The sequence below is a fragment of the Diabrotica virgifera genome, chromosome 9 (assembly GCF_917563875.1).
Source record: "Diabrotica virgifera virgifera chromosome 9, PGI_DIABVI_V3a".
In the NCBI taxonomy this organism is placed as follows: domain Eukaryota; kingdom Metazoa; phylum Arthropoda; class Insecta; order Coleoptera; family Chrysomelidae; genus Diabrotica; species Diabrotica virgifera.
Genome location: NC_065451.1, coordinates 207,563,677 through 207,582,166, shown reverse-complemented (window position 1 = coordinate 207,582,166; position 18,490 = coordinate 207,563,677).

Genomic DNA, 18,490 nt, shown 5'->3' with positions numbered 1-18,490 from the left:
TTTTATTACTTTTTTTTTATTACCTTTTTTTATTACTTTTTTTTTATTACTTTTTTTTATTACTTTTTTTTTATTACTTTTTTTTATTACTTTTTTTTATTACTTTTTTTTATTACTTTTTTTTATTACTTTTTTTTATTACTTTTTTTTTATTACTTTTTTTTATTACTTTTTTTTTATTACTTTTTTTTATTACTTTTTTTTATTACTTTTTTTTCTTACTTTTTTTTATTACTTTTTTATTATTACTTTTTTTTTTATTACTTTTTTTTTAATACTTTTTTTTATTACTTTTTTTTATTACTTTTTTTTATTACTTTTTTTTCTTACTTTTTTTTATTACTTTTTTTTTTATTACTTTTTTTTATTACTTTTTTTTTATTACTTTTTTTTTTACTTTTTTTTATTACTTTTTTTTATTACTTTTTTTTTAGTACTTTTTTTTATTACTTTTTTTATTACTTTTTTTTATTACTTTTTTTTTATTATTTTTTTTTATTACCTTTTTTTTTATTACTCTTTTTTTTACTTTTTTTTTATTACTTTTTTTTTATTCCTTTTTTTTATTACTTTTTTTTATTACTTTTTTTTATTACTTTTTTTTATTACTTTTTTTTGTATTACTTTTTTTATTACTTTTTTTTATTACTTTTTTTTATTACTTTTTTTTTATTACTTTTTTTTTTTCTTTTTTTTATTACTTTTTTTTATTACTTTTTTTTTACTTTTTTTTATTACTTTTTTTTTATTCCTTTTTTTTTATTACTTTTTTTTTATTACTTTTTTTTTATTACTTTTTTTTTATTACTTTTTTTTATTACTTTTTTTTATTACTTTTTTTTATTACTTTTTTTTATTACTTTTTTTTCTTACTTTTTTTTATTACTTTTTTTTTATTACTTTTTTTTTTATTACTTTTTTTTTATTACTTTTTTTTATTACTTTTTTTTTATTACTTTTTTTTTTATTACTTTTTTTTTATTACTTTTTTTTATTACTTTTTTTTTTTATTTTTTTTTATTACTTTTTTTTATTACTTTTTTTTTATTACTTTTTTTTATTACTTTTTCTTATTACTTTTTTTTTATTACTTTTTTTTATTACTTTTTTTTTATTACTTATTTTTTATTACTTTTTTTTTATTACTTTTTTTTTATTACTTTTTTTTTATTACTTTTTTTTATTACTTTTTTTTATTACTTTTTTTATTACTTTTTTTTATCACTTTTTTTTTATTACTTTTTTTTATTACTTTTTTTTATTACTTTTTTTTTATTACTTTTTTTTATTACTTTTTTTTATTACTTTTTTTTATTACTTTTTTTATTACTTTTTTTATTACTTTTTTTTTACTTTTTTTTTATTACTTTTTTTTATTACTTTTTTTTATTACTTTTTTTTACTACTTTCTTTTATTACTTTTTTTATTACTTTTTTTTATTACTTTTTTTTATCACTTTTTTTTTATTACTTTTTTTTTATTACTTTTTTTTATTACTTTTTTTTTATTACTTTTTTTTATTACTTTTTTTTATTACTTTTTTTTATTACTTTTTTTATTACTTTTTTTTTACTTTTTTTTTATTACTTTTTTTTATTACTTTTTTTTATTACTTTTTTTTTATTACATTTTTTTTATTACTTTTTTTTTACTTTTTTTTATTACTTTTTTTTATTACTTTTTTTTTATTACTTTTTTTTTATTACTTTTTTTATTACTTTTTTTATTACTTTTTTTATTTTTTTTTTATTACTTTTTTTTATTACTTTTTTTTTATTACTTTTTGTTATTACTTTTTTTTTATTACTTTTTTTTATTACTTTTTTTTATTACTTTTTTTTTATTACTTTTTTTTTATTACTTTTTTTATTACTTTTTTTTTATTACTTTTTTTTATTACTTTTGTTTTATTACTTTTTTTTATTACTTTTTTTTTATTACTTTTATATCTTAAGCGGTTCTAATTCTACCGAATTATATTATACGTTACTAATTTATTTATAATTTTCTTAATGTAATTTTAGATCATATACGTTAAAATTACTAGTCTACTAAAATGTACTAATTTTTACTTTTACTTTTTTTTTTTACTTTTTTTTATTACTTTTTTTTATTACTTTTTTTTATTACTTTTTTTTTATTACTTTTTTTTATTACTTTTTTTTATTACTTTTTTTTTATTACTTTTTTTTATTACTTTTTTTTATTACTTTTTTTTTATTACTTTTTTTTTATTACTTTTTTTTATTACTTTTTTTTATTACTTTTTTTTATTACTTTTTTTTCTTACTTTTTTTTATTACTTTTTTTTTATTACTTTTTTTTTATTACTTTTTTTTTATTACTTTTTTTTATTACTTTTTTTTATTACTTTTTTTTATTACTTTTTTTTCTTACTTTTTTTTATTACTTTTTTTTTTATTACTTTTTTTTATTACTTTTTTTTTATTACTTTTTTTTTAGTACTTTTTTTTTATTACTTTTTTTTATTACTTTTTTTTATTACTTTTTTTTATTACTTTTTTTTTATTACTTTTTTTTTTACTTTTTTTTTATTACTTTTTTTTTATTCCTTTTTTTTTATTACTTTTTTTTATTACTTTTTTTTATTACTTTTTTTTTATTACTTTTTTTTATTGCTTTTTTTTGTATTACTTTTTTTTATTACTTTTTTTTATTACTTTTTTTTTATTACTTTTTTTTATTACTTTTTTTATTACTTTTTTTTATTACTTTTTTTTTTACTTTTTTTTATTACTTTTTTTTTATTCCTTTTTTTTTATTACTTTTTTTTTATTACTTTTTTTTATTACTTTTTTTTATTACTTTTTTTTGTATTACTTTTTTTTGTATTACTTTTTTTTATTACTTTTTTTTATTATTTTTTTTTATTACTTTTTTTTATTACTTTTTTTTATTACTTTTTTTTTAGTACTTTTTTTTTTATTACTTTTTTTTATTACTTTTTTTTTATTACTTTTTTTTATTACTTTTTTTTTATTACTTTTTTTTTACTTTTTTTTTATTACTTTTTTTTATTACTTTTTTTTATTACTTTTTTTTATTACTTTTTTTATTACTTTTTTTTAGTACTTTTTTTTTTATTACTTTTTTTTATTAATTTTTTTTATTACTTTTTTTTATTACTTTTTTTTTATTACTTTTTTTTACTTTTTTTTTATTACTTTTTTTTTATTCCTTTTTTTTTATTACTTTTTTTTATTACTTTTTTTTATTACTTTTTTTTTCTTACTTTTTTTATTACTTTTTTTTATTACTTTTTTTTTATTACTTTTTTTTTATTACTTTTTATATTACTTTTTTTTTATTATTTTTTTTTAGTACTTTTTTTTATTGCTTTTTTTTTCTTTTTTTTTATTACTTTTTTTATTACTTTTTTTTTACTTTTTTTTTATTACTTTTTTTTTATTCCTCTTTTTTTATTACTTTTTTTTTATTACTTTTCTTTAGTACTTTTTTTATTACTTTTTTATTACTTTTTTTTACTTTTTTTTTATTACTTTTTTTTATTCCTTTTTTTATTACTTTTTTTATTACTTTTTTTTTATTACTTTTTTTTATTACTTTTTTTTTATTACTTTTTTTATTACTTTTTTTTATTATTTTTTTTCATTACTTTTTTTTATTACTTTTTTTATCACTTTTTTTTTATTTTTTTTTATTACTTATTTTTTTATTACTTTTTTTTATTACTTTTTTTTTATTACTTTTTTTTATTACTTTTTTTTATTATTTTTTTTTATTACCTTTTTTTATTACTTTTTTTTATCACTTTTTTTTTATTTTTTTTTATTACTTATTTTTTTATTACTTATTTTTTTATTACTTTTTTTTATTACTTTTTTTTATTACTTTTTTTTTATTACTTTTTTTTATTCCTTTTTTTATTACTTTTTTTATTACTTTTTTTTTATTACTTTTTTTTGTTACTTTTTTTTATTACTTTTTTTTATTACTTTTTTTTATTACTTTTTTTTATTACTTTTTTTTATTACTTTTTTTTATTACTTTTTTTTATTACTTTTTTTTATTACTTTTTTTTTATTACTTTCTTTTATTTCTTTTTTTTTAATACTTTTTTTTATTACTTTTTTATTACTTTTTTTTATTACTTTTTTTATTACTTTTTTTTATTACTTTTTTTTATTACTTTTTTTTTCTTACTTTTTTTTATTACTTTTTTTTATTACTTTTTTTTTTATTACTTTTTTTTTATTACTTTTTTTTTATTACTTTTTATATTACTTTTTTTTTATTATTTTTTTTAGTACTTTTTTTTTATTGCTTTTTTTTTCTTTTTTTTATTACTTTTTTTTATTACTTTTTTTTTACTTTTTTTTTATTACTTTTTTTTTATTCGTGTTCGTGTTCGTGTTCGTGTTCGTGTTCGTGTTCGTGTTCGTGTTCGTGTTCGTGTTTGTGTTCGTGTCCGTGTTCGTGTTCGTGTTCGTGTTCGTGTTCGTGTTCGTGTTCGTGTTCGTGTTTGTGTTCGTGTTCGTGTTAGTGTTCGTGTTCGTGTTCGTGTTCGTGCTCGTGTTCGTGTTCGTGTTCGTGTTCGTGTTCGTGTTAATTTATTTTGTGCAGTGTTTATTGAGATATAGTTACATTTTAGGAAATATATTGATAAAGTATTAGCAAGGAATCTACCTGCCAAATTTCAAAATTTTCGGATCAAATTTAGAGTGATTTAACAACAAAAAACCCATGGTTTGTACTATTTTTTACATTATTTAATTTATTCTGTGCAGTGTTTATTGAGATATAGTTACATTTTAGGAAATATATTGATAAAGTATTAGCAAGGAATCTACCTGCCAAGTTTCAAAATTTTCGGATCAAATTTAGAGTGATTTAACAACAAAAAACCCATTTTTTGTACTATTTTTTACATTATTTAATTTATTCTGTGCAGTGTTTATTGAGATATAGTTACATTTTAGGAAATATATTGATAAAGTATTAGCAAGGAATCTACCTGCCAAATTTCAAAATTTTCGGATCAAATTTAGAGTGATTTAACAACAAAAAACCCATTTTTTGTACTATTTTTTACATTATTTAATTTATTCTGTGCAGTGTTTGTTGAGATATAGTTACATTTTATTAAATATATTGATAAAGTATTAGCAAGTAATCTACCTGCCAAATTTCAAAAGTTTCGGATCAAATTTAGAGTGATTTAACAACAAAAAAATAATAAAAAAAAGTAATAAAAAAAAGTAATAAAAAAAAGTAATAAAAAAAAAGTAATAAAAAAAAAGTAATAAAAAAAAGTAATAAAAAAAGTAATAAAAAAAAAGTAATAAAAAAAAAGTAATAAAAAAAAAGTAATAAAAAAAAGTAATAAAAAAAAGTAATAAAAAAAGGTAATAAAAAAAGTAATAAAAAAAAAGTAACAAAAAAAAAGTAATAAAAAAAAGTAATAAAAAAAAGTAATAAAAAAAAGTAATAAAAAAAGTAATAAAAAAAAAGTAATAAAAAAAAAATAAAAAAAAGTAATAAAAAAAAAATAATAAAAAAAAGTAATAAAAAAAAAGTAATAAAAAAAAGTAATAAAAAAAATAATAAAAAAAAAGTAATAAAAAAAAGTAATAAAAAAAAGTAATAAAAAAAAGTAATAAAAAAAAAGTAATAAAAAAAAAGTAATAAAAAAAAAGTAATAAAAAAAAGTAATAAAAAAAGTAATAAAAAAAAGTAATAAAAAAAAAGTAATAAAAAAAAGTAATAAAAAAAAAGTAACAAAAAAAAGTAATAAAAAAAGTAATAAAAAAAAAAAGTAATAAAAAAGTAATAAAAAAAAAAGTAATAAAAAAAAGTAATAAAAAAAAGTAGTAAAAAAAGTAATAAAAAAAGTAATAAAAAAGTAATAAAAAAAAGTAATAAAAAAAAGTAATAAAAAAAAGTAATAAAAAAAAGTAATAAAAAAAAAGTAATAAAAAAAAGTAATAAAAAAAAGTAATAAAAAAAAGTAATAAAAAAAAGTAATAAAAAAAAGTAATAAAAAAAAGTAATAAAAAAGTAATAAAAAAAGTAATAAAAAAAAGTAATAAAAAAAAGTAATAAAAAAAAGTAATAAAAAAAAGTAATAAAAAAAAGTAATTAAAAAAAGTAGTAAAAAAAAGTAATAAAAAAAAGTAATAAAAAAAAGTAATAAAAAAAAAGTAATAAAAAAAAGTAATAAAAAAAAAATAAAAAAAAAGTAATAAAAAAAAGTAATAAAAAAAGTAATAAAAAAAAGTAATAAAAAAAAAGTAATAAAAAAAAGTAATAAAAAAAAGTAATAAAAAAGTAATAAAAAAAGTAATAAAAAAAAGTAATAAAAGAAAGTTAAAAAAAAAAGTAATAAAAAAAGTAATAAAAAAAAGTAATAAAAAAAAGTAATAAAAAAAAAGTAATAAAAAAAAAGTAATAAAAAAAAAGTAATAAAAAAAAAGTAATAAAAAAAGAGTAATAAAAAAAAGTAATAAAAAAAAAGTACTAAAAAAAAAATAATAAAAAAAAAGTAATAAAAAAAAGTAATAAAAGAAAGTAATAAAAAAAAAGTAATAAAAAAAAGTAATAAAAAAAAGTAGTAAAAAAAGTAATAAAAAAAGTAATAAAAAAGTAATAAAAAAAAGTAATAAAAAAAAGTAATAAAAAAAAAGTAAAAAAAAAATAATAAAAAAAAGTAATAAAAAAAAAAGTAATAAAAAAAAGTAATAAAAAAAAAGTACTAAAAAAAGTAATAAAAAAAAGTAATAAAAAAAAGTAATAAAAAAAAGTAATAAAAAAGTGATAAAAAAAAGTAATAAAAAAAGAGTAATAAAAAAAATTAATAAAAAAAAATTAATAAAAAAAAAGTAATAAAAGAAAAGTAATAAAAAAAAGGAATAAAAAAAAAGTAATAGAAAAAAAGTAATAAAAAAAAGCAAGTATTATCAAGGAATCTACCTGCCAAATTTCAAAATTTTCGGATCAAATTTAGAGTGATTTAGCAACAAAAAACCCATTTTTTGTACTATTTTTTACATTATTTAATTTATTCTGTGCAGTGTTTATTGAGATATAGTTACATTTTAGGAAATATATTGATAAAGTGTTAGCAAGGAATCTACCTGCCAAATTTCAAAATTTTCGGATCAAATTTAGAGTGATTTAACAACAAGAAACCCATTTTTTGTACTATTTTTTACATTATTTAATTTATTATGTGCAGTATTTATTGAGATATAGTTAAATTTTAGGTAATATATTGATAAAGTATTAGCAAGGAATCTACCAGCCAAATTTCAAAATTTTCGGATCAAATTTAGAGTGATTTAACAACAAAAAACCGATTTTTTGTACTATTTTTTACATTATTTAATTTATTCTGTGCAGTGTTTATTGAGATATAGTTACACTTTAGGAAATATATTGATAAAGTATTAGCAAGGAATCTACCTGCCAAATTTCAAACTTTTCGGATCAAATTTAGAGTGATTTAACAACAAAAAACCCATTTTTTGTACTATTTTTTACATTATTTAATTTATTCTGTGCAGTGTTTATTGAGATATAGTTACATTTTAGGAAATATATTGATAAAGTATTAGCAAGGAATCTACCTGCCAAATTTCAAAATTTTCGGATCAAATTTAGATTGATTTAACAACAAAAAACCCATTTTTTGTACTATTTTTTACATTATTTAATTTATTCTGTGCAGTGTTCATTGAGATATAGTTACATTTTAGGAAATATATTGATACAGTATTAGCAAGGAATCTACCAGCCAAATTTCAAAATTTTCGGATCAAATTTAGAGTGATTTAACAACAAAAAACCCATTTTTTGTACTATTTTTTACATTTTTTAATTTATTTTGTGCAGTGTTTATTGAGATATAGTTACATTTTAGGAAATATATTGATAAAGTATTAGCAAGGAATCTACCTGCCAAATTTCAAAATTTTCGGATCAAATTTAGAGTGATTTAACAACAAAAAACCCATGGTTTGTACTATTTTTTACATTATTTAATTTATTCTGTGCAGTGTTTATTGAGATATAGTTACATTTTAGGAAATATATTGATAAAGTATTAGCAAGGAATCTACCTGCCAAATTTCAAAATTTTCGGATCAAATTTAGAGTGATTTAACAACAAAAAACCCATTTTTTGTACTATTTTTTACATTATTTAATTTATTCTGTGCAGTGTTTATTGAGATATAGTTACATTTTAGGAAATATATTGATAAAGTATTAGCAAGGAATCTACCTGCCAAATTTCAAAATTTTCGGATCAAATTTAGAGTAATTTAACAACAAAAAACCCATTTTTTGTACTATTTTTTACATTATTTAATTTATTCTGTGCAGTGTTTGTTGAGATATAGTTACATTTTATTAAATATATTGATAAAGTATTAGCAAGTAATCTACCTGCCAAATTTCAAAAGTTTCGGATCAAATTTAGAGTGATTTAACAACAAAAAAATAATAAAAAAAAGTAATAAAAAAAAGTAATCAAAAAAAGTAATAAAAAAAAAGTAATAAAAAAAAAGTAATAAAAAAAAGTAATAAAAAAAGTAATAAAAAAAAAGTAATAAAAAAAAAGTAATAAAAAAAAAGTAATAAAAAAAAGTAATAAAAAAAAGTAATAAAAAAAGGTAATAAAAAAAGTAATAAAAAAAAAGTAACAAAAAAAAAGTAATAAAAAAAAGTAATAAAAAAAAGTAATAAAAAAAAGTAATAAAAAAAGTAATAAAAAAAAAGTAATAAAAAAAAATAAAAAAAAGTAATAAAAAAAAAATAATAAAAAAAAGTAATAAAAAAAAAGTAATAAAAAAAAGTAATAAAAAAAAATAATAAAAAAAAAAGTAATAAAAAAAAAGTAATAAAAAAAAGTAATAAAAAAAAGTAATAAAAAAAAAGTAATAAAAAAAAAGTAATAAAAAAAAAGTAATAAAAAAAAGTAATAAAAAAAAAGTAACAAAAAAAAGTAATAAAAAAAGTAATAAAAAAAAAAGTAATAAAAAAGTAATAAAAAAAAAAGTAATAAAAAAAAGTAATAAAAAAAAGTAGTAAAAAAAGTAATAAAAAAAGTAATAAAAAAGTAATAAAAAAAAGTAATAAAAAAAAGTAATAAAAAAAAGTAATAAAAAAAAAGTAAAAAAAAAATAATAAAAAAAAGTAATAAAAAAAAAGTAATAAAAAAAAGTAATAAAAAAAAAGTACTAAAAAAAGTAATAAAAAAAAGTAATAAAAAAAAGTAATAAAAAAAAGTAATAAAAAAAAGTAATAAAAAAAGTAATAAAAAAAAGTAATAAAAAAGTGATAAAAAAAAGTAATAAAAAAAGAGTAATAAAAAAAATTAATAAAAAAAAATTAATAAAAAAAAAGTAATAAAAGAAAAGTAATAAAAAAAAAGGAATAAAAAAAAAGTAATAGAAAAAAAGTAATAAAAAAAAGCAAGTATTATCAAGGAATCTACCTGCCAAATTTCAAAATTTTCGGATCAAATTTAGAGTGATTTAACAACAAAAAAACCCATTTTTTGTACTATTTTTTACATTATTTAATTTATTCTGTGCAGTGTTTATTGAGATATAGTTACATTTTAGGAAATATATTGATAAAGTGTTAGCAAGGAATCTACCTGCCAAATTTCAAAATTTTCGGATCAAATTTAGAGTGATTTAACAACAAAAAACCCATTTTTTGTACTATTTTTTACATTATTTAATTTATTATGTGCAGTATTTATTGAGATATAGTTAAATTTTAGGTAATATATTGATAAAGTATTAGCAAGGAATCTACCAGCCAAATTTCAAAATTTTCGGATCAAATTTAGAGTGATTTAACAACAAAAAACCGATTTTTTGTACTATTTTTTACATTATTTAATTTATTCTGTGCAGTGTTTATTGAGATATAGTTACACTTTAGGAAATATATTGATAAAGTATTAGCAAGGAATCTACCTGCCAAATTTCAAACTTTTCGGATCAAATTTAGAGTGATTTAACAACAAAAACCCATTTTTTGTACTATTTTTTACATTATTTAATTTATTCTGTGCAGTGTTTATTGAGATATAGTTACATTTTAGGAAATATATTGATAAAGTATTAGCAAGGAATCTACCTGCCAAATTTCAAAATTTTCGGATCAAATTTAGATTGATTTAACAACAAAAAACCCATTTTTTGTACTATTTTTTACATTATTTAATTAATTCTGTGCAGTGTTCATTGAGATATAGTTACATTTTAGGAAATATATTGATACAGTATTAGCAAGGAATCTACCAGCCAAATTTCAAAATTTTCGGATCAAATTTAGAGTGATTTAACAACAAAAAACCCATTTTTTGTACTATTTTTTACTCTTTTTAAATTTATTTTGTGCAGTGTTTATTGAGATATAGTTACATTTTAGGAAATATATTGATAAAGTATTAGCAAGGAATCTACCTGCCAAATTGCAAAATTTTCGGGTCAAATTTAGAGTGATTTAACAACAAAAAACCCATGGTTTGTACTATTTTTTACATTATTTAATTTATTCTGTGCAGTGTTTATTGAGATATCGTTACATTTTAGGAAATATATTGATAAAGTATTAGCAAGGAATCTACCTGCCAAATTTCAAAATTTTCGGATCAAATTTAGAGTGATTTAACAACAAAAAACCCATTTTTTGTACTATTTTTTACATTATTTAATTTATTCTGTGCAGTGTTTATTGAGATATAGTTACATTTTAGGAAATATATTGATAAAGTATTAGCAAGGAATCTACCTGCCAAATTTCAAAATTTTCGGATCAAATTTAGAGTGATTTAACAACAAAAAACCCATTTTTTGTACTATTTTTTACATTATTTAATTTATTCTTTTATATACATTATCATTTTTTTTATTACTTTTTTTTTATTATTTTTTTTTTATTACTTTTTTTTATTACTTTTTTTTTATTACTTTTTTTTTATTACTTTTTTTTATTACTTTTTTTTATTACTTTTTTTTTATTACTTTTTCTTATTACTTTTTTTTTATTACTTTTTTTTTTATTACTTTTTTTCATTACTTTTTTTTTATTACTTTTTTTTATTACTTTTTTTTATTACTTTTTTTTATTACTTTTTTTATTACTTTTTTTTATTACTTTTTTTTTATTACTTTTTTTTTATTACTTTTTTTTTATTCCTTTTTTTTTATTACTTTTTTTTTATTACTTTTTTTTATTACTTTTTCTTATTACTTTTTTTTTATTACTTTTTTTTTTATTACTTTTTTTCATTACTTTTTTTTTATTACTTTTTTTTATTACTTTTTTTATTACTTTTTTTTATTACTTTTTTTTTATTACTTTTTTTTTATTACTTTTTTTATTACTTTTTTTATTACTTTTTTTTATTACTTTTTTTTATTACTTTTTTTTATTACTTTTTTTTATTACTTTTTTTATTACTTTTTTTTATTACTTTTTTTTATTACTTTTTTTTTATTACTTTTTTTTTATTACTTTTTTTATTACTTTTTTTTATTACTTTTTTTATTACTTTTTTTTATTACTTTTTTTTATTACTTTTTTTATTACGTTTTTTTATTACTTTTTCTTATTACTTTTTTTTTTATTACTTTTTTTTTATTACTTTTTTTCATTACTTTTTTTTTATTACTTTTTTTTATTACTTTTTTTTATTACTTTTTTTTATTACTTTTTTTATTACTTTTTTTTATTACTTTTTTTTATTACTTTTTTTTATTACTTTTTCTTATTACTTTTTTTTATTACTTTTTTTTATTACTTTTTTTTTATTACTTATTTTTTATTACTTTTTTTTTATTACTTTTTTTTATTACTTTTTTTTTATTACTTTTTTTTATTACTTTTTTTTATTACTTTTTTTATTACTTTTTTTTATCACTTTTTTTTTATTACTTTTTTTTTATTACTTTTTTTTATTACTTTTTTTTTATTACTTTTTTTTATTACTTTTTTTTATTACTTTTTTTTATTACTTTTTTTTTATTACTTTTTTTATTACTTTTTTTTACTTTTTTTTTATTACTTTTTTTATTACTTTTTTTTATTACTTTTTTTTACTACTTTCTTTTATTACTTTTTTTTTTACTTTTTTTTATTACTTTTTTTTATTACTTTTTTTTATTACTTTTTTTTTATTACTTTTTTTTTATTACTTTTTTTTTACTTTTTTTTATTACTTTTTTTTATTACTTTTCTTTATTACTTTTTTTTTATTACTTTTTTTTTATTACTTTTTTTATTACTTTTTTTTATTACTTTTTTTTTATTACTTTTTTATTACTTTTTTTTATTACTTTTTTTTATTACCTTTTTTTATTACTTTTTTTTATTACTTTTTTTTATTACTTTTTTTTTATTATTTTTTTTTATTACTTTTTTTATTACTTTTTTTTATTACTTTTTTTTATTACTGTTTTTTTATTACTTTTTTTTTATTACTTTTTTTATTACTTTTTTTTTATTACTTTTTTTTTATTACTTTTTTTATTACTTTTTTTTATTTTTTTTTTATTACTTTTTTTATTACTTTTTTTTTATTACTTTTTTTTATTACTTTTTTTTTTATTACTTTTTTTTATTACTTTTTTTTTTATTACTTTTTTTTTATTACTTTTTTTTTAATACTTTTTTTATTACTTTTTTTTATTACTTTTTTTATTACTTTTGTTTTATTACTTTTTTTTATTACTTTTTTTTTATTACTTTTATATCTTAAGCGGTTCTAATTCTACCGAATTATATTATACGTCACTAATTTATTTATAATTTTCTTAATGTAATTTTAGATCATATACGTTAAAATTACTAGTCTACTAAAATGTACTAATTTTTACTTTTACTTTTTTTATTACTTTTTTTTTATTACTTTTTTTTTATTACTTCTTTTTTATTACTTTTTTTTTATTACTTTTTTTTTGTTACTTTTTTTTATTACTTTTTTTTTATTACTTTTTTTTTGTTACTTTTTTTATTACTTTTTTTTTTATTACTTTTTTTTTATTACTTTTTTTTATTACTTTTTTTTTATTACTTTTTTTTTATTACTTTTTTTTATTACTTTTTTTTATTACTTTTTTTATTACTTTTTTTTCTTACTTTTTTTTATTACTTTTTTTTTATTACTTTTTTTTTACTTTTTTTTATTACTTTTTTTTATTACTTTTTTTTAGTACTTTTTTTTTATTACTTTTTTTTATTACTTTTTTTTATTACTTTTTTTTTATTACTTTTTTTTATTACTTTTTTTTTATTACTTTTTTTTTACTTTTTTTTATTACTTTTTTTTTTATTTTTTTTTTTTATTACTTTTTTTTATTACTTTTTTTTATTACTTTTTTTTGTATTACTTTTTTTTATTACTTTTTTTTATTACTTTTTTTTATTACTTTTTTTTTATTACTTTTTTTTTATTACTTTTTTTATTACTTTTTTTTATTACTTTTTTTTATTACTTTTTTTTTTTTACTTTTTTTTAGTACTTTTTTATTATTCCTTTTTTTATTACTTTTTTTTTATTACTTTTTTTTTATTACTTTTTTTTATTACTTTTTTTTGTATTACTTTTTTTTATTACTTTTTTTTATTACTTTTTTTTATTACTTTTTTTTATTACTTTTTTTTATTACTTTTTTTTAGTACTTTTTTTTATTACTTTTTTTTACTTTTTTTTTATTACTTTTTTTTAGTACTTTTTTTTTATTATTTTTTTTTATTACTTTTTTTTTATTACTTTTTTTTATTACTTTTTTTTATTACTTTTTTTATTACTTTTTTTTATTACTTTTTTTTTATTACTTTTTTTTTATTACTTTTTTTTTAATACTTTTTTTTTATTACTTTTTTTTATTACTTTTTTTTATTACTTTTTTTATTACTTTTTTTTATCACTTTTTTTTTATTACTTTTTTTTTATTACTTTTTTTGTTATTACTTTCTTTTATTACTTTTTTTTTAATACTTTTTTTATTACTTTTTTATTACTTTTTTTTATTACTTTTTTTTATTACTTTTTTTTATTACTTTTTTTTTATTACTTTTTTTTATTACTTTTTTTTATTACTTTTTTTTATTACTTTTTTTTATTACTTTTTTTTATTAACTTTTTTTTATTACTTTTTTTTATTACTTTTTTTTATTACTTTTTTTTTATTACTTTTTTTAGTACTTTTTTTTTATTACTTTTTTTTATTACTTTTTTTTATTACTTCTTTTTTATTACTTTTTTTTTTACTTTTTTTTTTATTACTTTTTTTTATTACTTTTTTTATTACTTTTTTTTATTACTTTTTTTTATTACTTTTTTTTTTACTTTTTTTTATTACTTTTTTTTTATTGCTTTTTTTTTACTTTTTTTTATTACTTTTTTTTATTACTTTTTTTTAGTACTTTTTTTTTATTACTTTTTTTTATTACTTTTTTTTATTACTTTTTTTTTATTACTTTTTTTTATTACTTTTTTTTTATTACTTTTTTTTTACTTTTTTTTTATTACTTTTTTTTATTCCTTTTTTTTTTATTACTTTTTTTTATTACTTTTTTTTATTACTTTTTTTTGTATTACTTTTTTTTATTACTTTTTTTTATTACTTTTTTTTATTACTTTTTTTTTATTACTTTTTTTTTATTACTTTTTTTATTACTTTTTTTTATTACTTTTTTTTTTACTTTTTTTTAGTACTTTTTTTTTATTCCTTTTTTTATTACTTTTTTTTTATTACTTTTTTTTTATTACTTTTTTTTATTACTTTTTTTTGTATTACTTTTTTTTATTACTTTTTTTTATTACTTTTTTTTATTACTTTTTTTTATTACTTTTTTTTAGTACTTTTTTTTTATTACTAATACTAATATTATAACTTAAAAAAAAGTAATAAAAAAAAAGTAATAAAAAAAAGTAATAAAAAAAAAGTAATAAAAAAAAAGTAATAAAAAAAAAGTGATAAAAAAAAGTAATAAAAAAAGTAATAAAAAAAAGTAATAAAAAAAAGTAATAAAAAAAAAGTATTAAAAAAAAAGTAATAAAAAAAAAGTAATAAAAAAAAAGTAATAAAAAAAAGTAATAAAAAAAGTAATAAAAAAAAAGTAATAAAAAAAAAGTAATAAAAAAAAAGTAATAAAAAATAAGTAATAATAAAAAAGTAATAAAAAAAAGTAATAAAAAAAGTAATAAAAAAAAGTAATAAAAAAAAAGTAATAAAAAAAAGTAATAAAAAAAAAGTAATGAAAATAAGTAATAAAAAAAAAGTAATAAAAAAAAAAGTAATAAGAAAAAGTAATAAAAAAACGTAATAAAAAAAAGTAATAAGAAAAAGTAATAAAAAAAAAGTAATAAAAAAAGTAATAAAAAAAAGTAATAAAAAAAAAGTAATAAAAAAAAGTAATAAAAAAAAAGTAATAAAAAAAAATGATAAAAAAAAAGTACTAAAAAAAAGTAATAAAAAAAAAGTAATAAAAAAAAGTAATAAAAAAAGTAATAAAAAAAAGTAATAAAAAAAAAGTAATAAAAAAAAAGTGATAAAAAAAAGTAATAAAAAAAAAGTGATAAAAAAAAGTAATAAAAAAAAAGTGATAAAAAAAAGTAATAAAAAAAAAGTGATAAAAAAAAGTAATAAAAAAAAAGTAATAAAAAAAAAGTGATAAAAAAAAGTAATAAAAAAAGTGATAAAAAAAAAGTAATAAAAAAAAGTAACAAAAAAAAAGTAAAAAAAAAGTAATAAAAAAAAGTAATAAAAAAAAGTAAGAAAAAAAAAGTAATAAAAAAAAGTAATAAAAAAAAGTAATAAAAAAAAGGAATAAAAAAAAGTAATAAAAAAAAAGTAAAAAAAAAGTAATAAAAAAAAGTAATAAAAAAAAGTGATAAAAAAAAATTAATAAAAAAAAGTAATAAAAAAAAAGTACTAAAAAAAAGTAATAAAAAAAGTAATAAAAAAAGTAATAAAAAAAAGTAATAAAAAAAAAGTAAAAAAAAAGTAATAAAAAAAAGTAATAAAAAAAAGTAAGAAAAAAAAGTAATAAAAAAAAGTAATAAAAAAAAGTAATAAAAAAAAAGGAATAAAAAAAAAGTAATAAAAAAAAAGTAAAAAAAAAGTAAAAAAAAAGTAATAAAAAAAAGTAATAAAAAAAAGTGATAAAAAAAAATTAATAAAAAAAAGTAATAAAAAAAAAGTACTAAAAAAAAGTAATAAAAAAAGTAATAAAAAAAGTAATAAAAAAAAGTAATAAAAAAAAAGTAAAAAAAAAGTAATAAAAAAAAAAGTAATAAAAAAAAGTAATAAAAAAAAAAGTAATAAAAAAAAGTAATAAAAAAAAAGTACTAAAAAAAAGTAATAAAAAAAAGTAATAAAAAAAAGTAATAAAAAAAAGTAATAAAAAAAAGTAATAAAAAAAAGTAATACAAAAAAAAGTAATAAAAAAAAGTAATAAAAAAAAAAGTAATAAAAAAAAAGTAATAAAAAAAGGAATAAAAAAAAAGTACTAAAAAAAAGTAAAAAAAAAAGTAATAAAAAAAAGTAATAAAAAAAAGTAATAAAAAAAGTAATAAAAAAAAAGTAATAAAAAAAAAGTAATAAAAAAAAGTAATAAAAAAAAGTAATAAAAAAAAGTAATACAAAAAAAAGTAATAAAAAAAAGTAATAAAAAAAAGTAATAAAAAAAAAGGAATAAAAAAAAAGTAATAAAAAAAAAGTAAAAAAAAAAGTAATAAAAAAAAAGTAATAAAAAAAAGTAATAAAAAAAAAGTAATAAAAAAAAGTAATAAAAAAAAGTAATAAAAAAAAAGTACTAAAAAAAAGTAATAAAAAAAAGTAATAAAAAAAAGTAAAAAAAAGCAATAAAAAAAAAGTAATAAAAAAAAGTAATAAAAAAAAAGTAATAAAAAAAAGTAAGAAAAAAAAGTAATAAAAAAAGTAATAAAAAAAAGTAATAAAAAAAAGTAATAAAAAAAAAGTAATAAAAAAAAAGGAATAAAAAAAAGTAATAAAAAAAAAGTAAAAAAAAAGTAATAAAAAAAAGTAATAAAAAAAAGTGATAAAAAAAAATTAATAAAAAAAAGTAATAAAAAAAAAGTACTAAAAAAAAGTAATAAAAAAAGTAATAAAAAAAGTAATAAAAAAAAGTAATAAAAAAAAAGTAAAAAAAAAGTAATAAAAAAAAGTAATAAAAAAAAGTAAGAAAAAAAAAGTAATAAAAAAAAGTAATAAAAAAAAGTAATAAAAAAAAAGGAATAAAAAAAAGTAATAAAAAAAAAGTAAAAAAAAAGTAATAAAAAAAAGTAATAAAAAAAAGTGATAAAAAAAAATTAATAAAAAAAAGTAATAAAAAAAAAGTACTAAAAAAAGTAATAAAAAAAGTAACAAAAAAAGTAATAAAAAAAGTAATAAAAAAAAAGTAAAAAAAAAGTAATAAAAAAAAGTAATAAAAAAAAGTAATAAAAAAAAAGTAAAAAAAAGTAATAAAAAAAAGTACTAAAAAAAAGTAATAAAAAAAAGCAATAAAAAAAAGTAATAAAAAAAAGTAATAAAAAAAAGTAATAAAAAAAAGTAATACAAAAAAAAGTAATAAAAAAAAGTAATAAAAAAAAAGTAATAAAAAAAAAGTAATAAAAAAAGGAATAATAAAAAAGTACTAAAAAAAAGTAAAAAAAAAAAGTAATAAAAAAAAGTAATAAAAAAAAGTAATAAAAAAAGTAATAAAAAAAAAGTAATAAAAAAAAAGTAATAAAAAAAAGTAATAAAAAAAAGTAATAAAAAAAAGTAATACAAAAAAAAGTAATAAAAAAAAGTAATAAAAAAAAGTAATAAAAAAAAAGGAATAAAAAAAAAAGTAATAAAAAAAAGTAAAAAAAAAGTAATAAAAAAAAAGTAATAAAAAAAAGTAATAAAAAAAAAGTAATAAAAAAAAGTAATAAAAAAAAGTAATAAAAAAAAAGTACTAAAAAAAAGTAATAAAAAAAAGTAATAAAAAAAAGTAAAAAAAAAGTAATAAAAAAAAGTAATAAAAAAAAAAAATAAAAAAAAAGTAATAAAAAAAAGTAAGAAAAAAAAGTAATAAAAAAAGTAAAAAAAAAAAGTAATAAAAAAAAGTAATAAAAAAAAAGTAATAAAAAAAAAGTAATAAAAAAAAGTAATAAAAAAAAAGTAATAAAAAAAAAAGTAATAAAAAAAAGTAACAAAAAAAAAGTAATAAAAAAAAAGTAATAAAAAAAAGTAACAAAAAAAAAGTAATAAAAAAAAAGTAATAAAAAAGAAGTAATAAAAAAAAGTAATAAAAAAAAAGTAATAAAAAAAGTAAAAGTAAAAATTAGTACATTTTAGTAGACTAGTAATTTTAACGTATATGATCTAAAATTACATTAAGAAAATTATAAATAAATTAGTGACGTATAATATAATTCGGTAGAATTAGAACCGCTTAAGATATAAAAGTAATAAAAAAAAAGTAATAAAA